At 42.1% G+C, this 9,096-nt stretch overlaps 1 non-coding gene across 1 annotated transcript; it reads right to left on the bottom strand.

Annotated features, from left to right (window-relative positions):
* Window positions 1-8,776: 8,776 nt before the first annotated feature.
* Window positions 8,777-8,883, bottom strand: LOC113889406. The gene has a single exon (XR_003510252.1). It is a non-coding gene; the product is annotated as a U6 spliceosomal RNA (small nuclear RNA).
* Window positions 8,884-9,096: the final 213 nt, after the last annotated feature.

Raw genomic sequence — 9,096 nt, 5'->3', positions numbered from 1 at the left:
ATCATAAAGAGTCGGACATGATTGAGCAACTGTTGGAGGCCAGCGTGAGGCACTCCAGCCGTGGCAAAGGTCATGAGGAAGGAGGCTCGACATACGCAAAGGCGGGATCGAGCCCCAGGAGTCCCCCTGGAAATCCTCGAGCATCTACCCTCATAACCAGAGCCTGCCTACTTTACTACTTTGTACTCTCACCTACACCTCTGACTTTATGGGGGGCTGTCCCCCACCACCTCGTTTGGAGAAGGAGTTAACTTAGAGCTCCAGTTAACAAAAACTCCTGGGTGCGACAAGGGTGTTTTAACCTACAAACTCCTCTGAAGGTTCTCTAGCCTGCCTGACAGGCTTGTCGGGCCACATGTGATTGCTCACAGCCTCCCAACCGTGAGAGGCACAAGATGCTTTAAACCTTCTAAAAACAGGTTCCTTAGAAAAGTTAGAAAACCATTAGTATAAGTATAGTGGGCTGATTAGAAATTGTATTGCTGAAGGGTTTTTCATTTGTTGAGCCAATGTTTGTTGCTAAGTCTCCACATTCCCTGCCCTTACACACATTAATGAATATATAGAAGAAATAAGTATTAACCTTTGATATTAATCATGTTAGACCTTAGGCTAAGTAAATTCTTTCCTTAATTAAAACCCACTACACCCTCACCCTATAGGAATGTAACTTTATCTGGTACCTTCAGAAGGTGGAGTCTTTTTGAAGAATAATCACCCCTGGAGAAATAAGTGTCCTGGTTGACTGACCGCTGTCACAAGGAGAGGGTCATAAATCGTCAGCAGGCCCCCTGGCCAGAAGATGATGTAACACCCCTAAGACCTCTGTATACATTTGTATGAAGCACCTGACTTTGATAAAAGTCAGGACTGCTGACCCCACATGACTTTTGTATAACACCTCAGTGTATAAAAACAGACCCTGGAAAATAGAGAATTGGGATCAGTTTCTCGAAATACTGGTCTCCCCATGTCGCTCTCTCTCTCAAACTCTGGCTGAGTCTCCATATGGAGCTCAGAACCCGCCATGCTTACTAATTATGCCTAGGCTTCTAAGATCCGACCGGGGAGGCCTCAGTGTCTCCTCTCCTTTGGGAGAACGGAAGAATGCCTGTGGCCTACGTAAGTGGTGCAAGCTTCTCGTCTTGAAGTTTTATTGGTCTCCCGCGTAAACCAAGCTACTCAGCCTCTTTTCTCCACTGAATTTTCCTACTGAGCTATCCTCATTCTGTTACTCTTTACATCTCTAATTAATATCTAATTGAAGCTATTGTATCCTTATCCTCGCCGACACCGTCCCCGCTTCGAACTCCCTGGATCAGCCGGGGCTGGACCTCGGCAAGCAACTAACACACACATATTTTAAGATGATGAATAGTTCTGATACAAGAAAGTTGCCACATTGTTGCTTAGTATTTCATTTCTTTAGGGAGTAGTTTGTTATAGTAAATTTCAGTTTTTCTATTAAAGAAAAAATTGCAAATTAAACCTGGTAAGATATAAAAAAGGAATAATACATGATGACCAAGTGGGATGTATCCAAGGAGAGTAAGGTTGGCATAATATTAAAAAATCAGTCCATGTAATTCACAGAATAAAAGACAAAAGATGTTTGGTTATTTCAATATATGCAAACAAAAGCATTTAATTTTTTTTTCATCATTTGCCATTTAAAAAATCTCAAATGGCTTTGGGTAAAGGGAACAAAGTTTTTGTTTACTTAACAGAAAAGTCATCAGTTTTCATTATTATCTATTCTGTTAATGGGTCAAATATTTTGTACTTTTCAGAATTAATGATGTTTATTTATGTATATAGTTACGAGCATTCATGCCCAAATTTTCTCCCCTGAAAATGCTTTTTTATTATCATGTATTCTTTATTACCAGTGGTGTTAAACAAGATCTCTTCCAGCAAAAATAGATTTCATTCCATATAAACTCAGAAAAATGAAATGAATGTCCATCTTATTTTATTTATTTTATTTTTTTGGCCACCCCGTGTGACTTGGGCTCTTAGTTCCCTGACCAGGGATTGAACTCCTGCTCTTGGCAGTGAAAGTGTGGAGTCCTAACCACTGGACCACCAGGGAATTCCTTGAATGTCCATTTTAAGTGAGATCCGCACTGTGCTGTGCTTAGTTGCTGAGTCGTGTCCAACTCTTTTCAGCCCCATGGCCTGTAGCTCACCAGGCTCCTCTGACCATGGGGATTCTCCAGGCAAGAGTACTGGAGTGGGTTGCCAGGATTCACACAAAACACTGAACACTAATCTTGTAATGAGCCATCGATTATATAAAAGTAAAATGTCTTCTTACTCTACTACTTACACTCACTCACTAAATCAGTAAATATGTATTAAATACTGTTATGTGCTAGCTGCTAAGGGTACAATGGTCTTAACCCCACTTTCTGGGAGTCTAGCCTATGGCCCAGGACACAAACAGATAGTTACCACACTGAATATGAAGTACTATCCTGTAAGAGAAACATGCACAAAGAAAGAGCAGTTGAAACAAGGATAAGAAACTAACTGATTCTGCTTGGAGGAACTTGGGGAATTTTTAAATTTTCACAAACAATTTAAGCAAACCAATTTACTGAGCAAAGCTTCCCTAATCTCTTAAGGAAAAAAAAATTAAACCTTTAATGGCTTCTCAACGTAGCAGTATCTCTTCCCTTAGGCTACAACCACATAAAAACCCTTACGGATTTTACATACAAAAAAACAAGACTTTCATTTTGGGCAATTAAAAAATAGACTTTCCAAAAAAAAAAAAAAAAAGACTTTCATTTCCCAATTCTTTAGGAATGGCTGAAGTTTTGATAATTGATAAAATCTGTAGTTTACCCCTACATAATGGAAATTGTTTCTGTGTTTTAGATAGGTAGAACAGGGTACTGTTTTTAAGAACGTATATTGTTATGAACAAACTAACTGCAGTTGTGGAATAACTGTATAATGATATGGCAGGAGAGGTGGCGACACAGGATAGAGAAGCTCACTGTGTGGCCTGAAGCTGGAGAGTCCTGGATTCAAATTCTGACCCTGGGTCTTACTGCTTATGTCTTCACAGTAGTAGTGGAAAAATTTATCAGTTTATCTTACCTTCAGTTTTCTCTTCTGTAAAATGGAAGCAGTTTCGATTACCTTTTAAAGTTATTATGAAGGTTAAATAAAGTAATGTCGGAACGGGACTTTCCTGGTGGTCCAGTGGTTAAGACTCTGAGCTTCCAATGTAAGTGGTGCAGGTTCGATCCCGGTAGGGGGAACTAAGATCCCACATGCCTCACTGTATAACCCCCCTCAAAAAATAATAAGGTAGGAATACTTCCTGAGACAGTGCCTGGCACATACAAGTACCTCTGGGTTGGTGGCTGCTATAATCACTGCCACCATTATCAGTGCCATCATGGTGATGATGATTTTTTTGAAGGATTTATTTATTTACTCATTTTTGGTTACATAGGGTCTTCGTTACTGCCCTTGGGCATTCTGTAGTTGCAGTGAACAGGGGCTATTCTTTACCTTCCTGTGCTCAGGATTCTTATTGAGATGGCTTCTCTTGTTGCAGAGCACAGACTCTAGAGCTCTGGCTCAGTGGTTGTGGCACATGGGCATATGGAATCTTCCTGGACCAGGGATTGACCCAGCGTCCCCTGCATTGGCAGGCAGATTCTTAATCACTAGACCACCAGGGAAGTCCATGTTCTTTGTTTTACTTTTGTTATTATTATAGTGTTTTGAGAACAGAAATAATTTTCTCCTTCTGCTGCTGCTGCTGCTAAGTCTCTTCAGTCGTGTCTGACTCTGTGTGACCCCATAGACAGCAGCCTACCAGGCTCCCCTGTCCCTGGGGTTCTCCAGGCAAGAACACTGGAGTGGGTTGCCATTGCCTTCTCCGACAAACTATGAGCACAATCGGACATTTCTCTGGCTTAAAAAACAAAACAAAAATCAAAGGCTAAACAGAAACCCTCTCTCTGGGTTTTTGACATTTACCATCTGTCACCCTCTAGCAGGGCTTGCTTAAGTTAAAACAGTCATAAATTAAAGACTTCAAAAGTTGTGCTCATTCAAGCTGAAAGGGAAACCAGGGCAAAGTAAACACGGATGGAACACCATTAAGCTACGAGTAGGTGAAGTGTGCGATTATATGGACCTAGTTGTGTGTTATTTGCTCAGTCATGTCTGACTCTTTGCGACCCTGTGGACTGTAGCCTGCCAGGCTTCTCTGTCCATGGAATTCTCCAGGCAAGAATACTGGAGTGGGTTGCCATTTCCTCCTCCAGGGGATCTTCTGACCCAGGGATTGAACCTGGGTCTCCTGCATTGCAGGTGGGTTCTTTACCATCTGAGCCACCAGGGAAGCATACTTGTGTGATTTCTGTAAATATGCTAATTAGAATCACTATTTCTGCTTAATTATGATAAGGAGCATTAAGGCATAATTAAACCCTCCAAAAGTGAGCTGGGATGTTTGACTCAACATTGGTGTCTATGATATGCGTGCGTGCTCAGTCTTGGCTGACTCTTTGCAACCCCATGGACTGTAGCCTGCCAGGCTCCTCCTTTCCATGGAATTTTCCAGGCAAGAATACTGCAGTGGGTTGCCATTTCCTACTCCAGGTGATCTTTCAGACCCAGGGATCGAACCCGAGTCTACTGCATCTCCTGCCTTGGCAGGCAGAGTCTGTACCACTCTGCCACTGGGGGAGCCTTGTGGCTGTTCAGGCCGCAGACTGCAGGTGGCTAAGGCCCCCTCCCTCCACTGGGCCAGTTTGCCACCCGCCCCCCGCCCACCACACTCCTACATGAGGCAAGGTGATTGTGAAAATGAAATACTAGCTATGGGGCCTGAGAGGAGAGGAACTGGATTTTGAGGAAATTCATTTAGGGGACATAAAGAAAGTAAGGAGTAAATAAAATCTGACAATAAAATGGATAATGAAGGACCTACTGTACAGCACAGGGAACTCTGCTTAATGTTATGTGGCAGCCTGGATGGGAGAGGGGCTTGGGGGAGAATGGACACATGAATACATACATCTGAGTCCCTTTGCTGTCCACCTGAAGCCATCACAACATTGTTAATCGGCTGTACTCCAGTGTAAAATAGAAAGCTGAAAACGAAACAGATACGACAAGTGCAGCTGTGGAGAGAGTGTGGTAGACACAGCCCAGGTGTGATTAAAGTGGAGAAAATCACAGATTCATTAGATAGAAAGTTCTTGCATCATTTAGACAGGTTTATCTAGGAAGATTCAGGAGGAACTAGAGAAACAGGGGAGCAGGAAAAACTTAGGGGAGTGCCTTACAGAGCCAGGATGAGAAGGACAGATCACCAGCGCCCAGGGAGGACCTGAGGCCTGAACATTGGTGTGCACCCTGCCCCTCAACGTGGGAAGAGGCGTGTGATGCTAGGGGAGGTTAAAGCTTTGTGAGATGGGGCAGTTAGACAAACAGCGTGGGTGTGAAGGACAAGGAACATTCCTTTGAATATCCCTAAACTTTTTGGCACCAGGGACCAGTTTTATGAAAGGAGATTTTCCCCACGAATTGGAGAAGTGGGGATGGTTTCAGGATGATTCAAGTGCATTACATTTATTGTGTACTTTATTTCTATTATTATTGCATCAGCTCCACCTCAGATCATCAGGTATTAGATCCCGGAGGTTGGGGACCCCTCTCTCAGCTGTCTCTCCAGGGCATGGCTATCAGGTCACTGAGGCATCTTCTCTGCCTGTCATTACTTCGAGCCTTCAAATAAGAGAATTATCCCCCCAAACAGAAACATTCTCAAAGAAACAGTTTCAAATCTGTGTATATTGCTGTGAGTGGGTGATGTTTTCTACTATTATTAGGTTTGAGTTTCAAGGGTACCTGATTCCCCTTTGAATTCTAGTACTGCCTCATCATAGCTGCTTCATTGAACCACCTTTTGGTGTGAATCATTGATAGAAGCTAGCCTTCCCATGTGGCTCAGTGGTAAAGAATCCACCTGCCAATACTGGAGACATGGGTTTGATCCCTGGGTCGCGAAGATTCCCCTGGGAGAGGAAATGACAACACATTCTAATATTCTTGCCTGGGAAAATCCTATGGACAGAGGAGCCTCGCGGGCTACAGTCTGTGGGGTCCCAAAGAGTTGGATATGACTGAGTGAATCTCTATTTGATTACTAATGTTTTATCATTTTGAAGATGATTTATTAAAATTATGTAAACATCAAGGTATGTTCATTCCCATTAGTTTTTTGTTGTAGTGGTTGTTTGTTTGTTTTGCTTTTTGGCCACACCATGTGGCATGTGGGATCTTAATTTCCTGACCATGGATTGAACCTGTGACCCCCCTGCATTGGAAGCTCAGAATCTTAACCACTGGACCATTAAAGAAATTCCATCATTAGTTATTATAATAAAATTCCAGACAGAACAAAGCCTTGAAAAAAATACAAGCACTACAGGACAGCCAGGTGCCACCTTAAACTTCAGAGATTTTCCCATGTTGAGTAAAGACGTGAAAAAAATAATTGTTTGAAATCTTAACAGCTGGCCCCATGATTCCTTTTTGGGAAGAGGAAGGAGGGAGCTGTCTCCTTGGGGGAAAGCCACTGAGGAGCTAATGCTACAGGCACCTGGACTCCAGGGGAGGGAAAACCTGCCAGGCTGGAGATTAGAGGAAGAGTTTCTTGTTTCTGCTCCTGCAAGGAGAGGGGAGTAGGGGCAGAGGGCAGAAAGGAAAGAAATAAGACCATGAAAGAAAAGCCAGCCGGACGCATGGAAGTTGAGCCTGGTCAGGGGAAAATGACATGTCAGTGTTAGATGGTAACCCAGCCATTCCCAATCAAATTTCTTCCCTATTACTGGGATGTAAAGCCTGACTTCCATCTCTTTAGGAAATTGGACTCAATTTACACACGGAAGCAAGATCTCAGTAGTCTAGAAACCAAGAAAGCCCTTCAGGACTATTTACAAAACCAAGGTGGGGAGGGTAGAACTTCCCTGGCAATCCAGTGGTTAAGACTTCACGCTTTCAGGGGGTGAAGGTTTGATCCTTGGTAAGGGAACTAACATCCTACACACTGAACTTGGCCAAGGGAGGGAAAAATGCTATTCTTAAAAATAAAACCAAGAGGGGTTGGCTTTGGGCTTCCCAGGGCTGGAATTGGGACCCAGCTGAACTGACATCTTGTTTTTTCTTTCCTTTTCCCTACCAAGTTAAGTATAAAAACAAATACCTTTTTGTCTCACGCTCAGCTTTTTTTTTCTCAAAGGTTAGAAGTCCTCACTTTCCAGGTTTTGATTTAGCCAAGGATTTCAAAAAGCTTTCTGTTCACAGCGTTCAAAAGTAACAGTAACAAAAGCTTGCCTGCTTACTCTAATTGCTTTAGATTAAGACCTTATCTTGCCTGGTTCTCCTCCCCTTAACTCCAGCCTCTGTGGTTACTGTCTTGATCTCCTTCCAGGATAACTTGATTCTTAATGTCCTGATTGTTTTTTTAAGTCTTTAAGCTTTCTCACTGCCCCCCGCCCCCCCCCCCCCATTCTGGATTAAGAGAGGAGGAGAAAGGAGTATTCTCTAAAGCAATTCATGGTTCATGTCTAAGAAAAAACAATGGTTTAAGAATTGGGAAACCCCAGGTTCTGGCCTTAGCTCTACTGTTGACTAGCAGACACTCAAGCTGTTTCTAAAATAAATTAGAATTGCATCTTTTTTTTTTAATAATTGAGATTTCTTTTAAATATTTAATTTATTGAGTATTTATTTCACTGCACCAGGTCTTAGTTGCAGCACATAAGATCAATCTTCCTTGTCCATGTGGGATCTAGTTCCCTGACCAGGGATCGAGCCCACACCCACTGCATTGGGAGCACAGAGTCTTAGCCACTGGACCACCAGGGAAGTCCCTGAAATACCTCTTTAATGTCTATTCCAGGCTCAAGTCTGAATCTCTGGACCCTCATAGTTCCCTACCACATTTACTCTCTGCTTTCCCCCAGTACCAAGAAAGAATCCGGTGTATTCATGAATCCTAATTCCAAATCATTAAAAACTGGTTTCTGTCTCCTTTTTTTTCCTTCAAACTTTAGAAAACCTAAATAATTAAAACAGAAGGACTTATAAAACATAGTTTACACAGTGGTTTACTTGCAAGCAGTCTTTAATAGACTTCTTTCAAATTCTGACAAATACACTAGGTGTTTGGTTTGGATATGCAGAACTAAAAATATCTAAAGGAGAGACTTTTAATTACTTAGTTCCATCCATGAAATTCCTGCGAATTCTATCTGGAAGAAAGAATAAGAAAGAATATGGGGGACTTCCCTGGTGGTCCAGTGGCTAAGACACTAGTCCCAATGTAGGGAGCCTGGGTTTGATCCCTGGTCAGGAAACTAGATTCCACATGCCACAGTGAAGACCTGAAGAAGCCAAATAAATAATGATAAATAAATAAAATTTAGGAGCAAAACAACAATATATATTTTTAACGAATAGAATATGGGCTTTGCAGTCTGAGAGACCTGGCCTTTTTCTTTTTCATGGTAGCAAGCAAACAGGATTTATTTCAGAGAGAAAGTACAAAACTCTCAGCATAGACACAGAGGAGGTGAAGTGCCCCAGACCGGGGCTTTGCAGTGCAACTTTAGATAAGTTACATAACCTCTCTGAGCCTTAACTTTTAAAGACATTTCCCTGTTTTATTCATACTTTTTTAACTTTATTTTTTAATTGGAGGAAAATCGCTTTACAATGTTGTGATGGTTTCTGCCATAAAAACATGAAATGCTTCACCAATTTGCATGTCATCCTTGAGCAGGGGCCATGCTAATCTTCTTTGTATCATTCCAATTTAAGTATATGTGCTGCCAAAGTGAGCACTGAGCCTCAATTTCTTCATCTATGAAATGGGAATGATACCTCCCTTGCAGGACTGTTGTGAGGATCACATGCCAGGTATATATTAAGTACTCAATACATGTTCATGTTCTCCTCCATTAAACACCATCTTATTTTTTACTTTGCTCACCAAGAGCACACGTTTGGGCCTGAAACAGCCTAGGTTCAATGGCCTGATCCCACAATTTTAGCAAC

Source organism: Bos indicus x Bos taurus, unplaced genomic scaffold (genome assembly GCF_003369695.1).
Source record: "Bos indicus x Bos taurus breed Angus x Brahman F1 hybrid unplaced genomic scaffold, Bos_hybrid_MaternalHap_v2.0 tig00011955_arrow_arrow_obj, whole genome shotgun sequence".
In the NCBI taxonomy this organism is placed as follows: Eukaryota; Metazoa; Chordata; class Mammalia; order Artiodactyla; family Bovidae; genus Bos; species Bos indicus x Bos taurus.
Note: the sequence above shows the minus strand (reverse complement) of the source record. Positions and strands in the feature narration are given on the sequence as shown.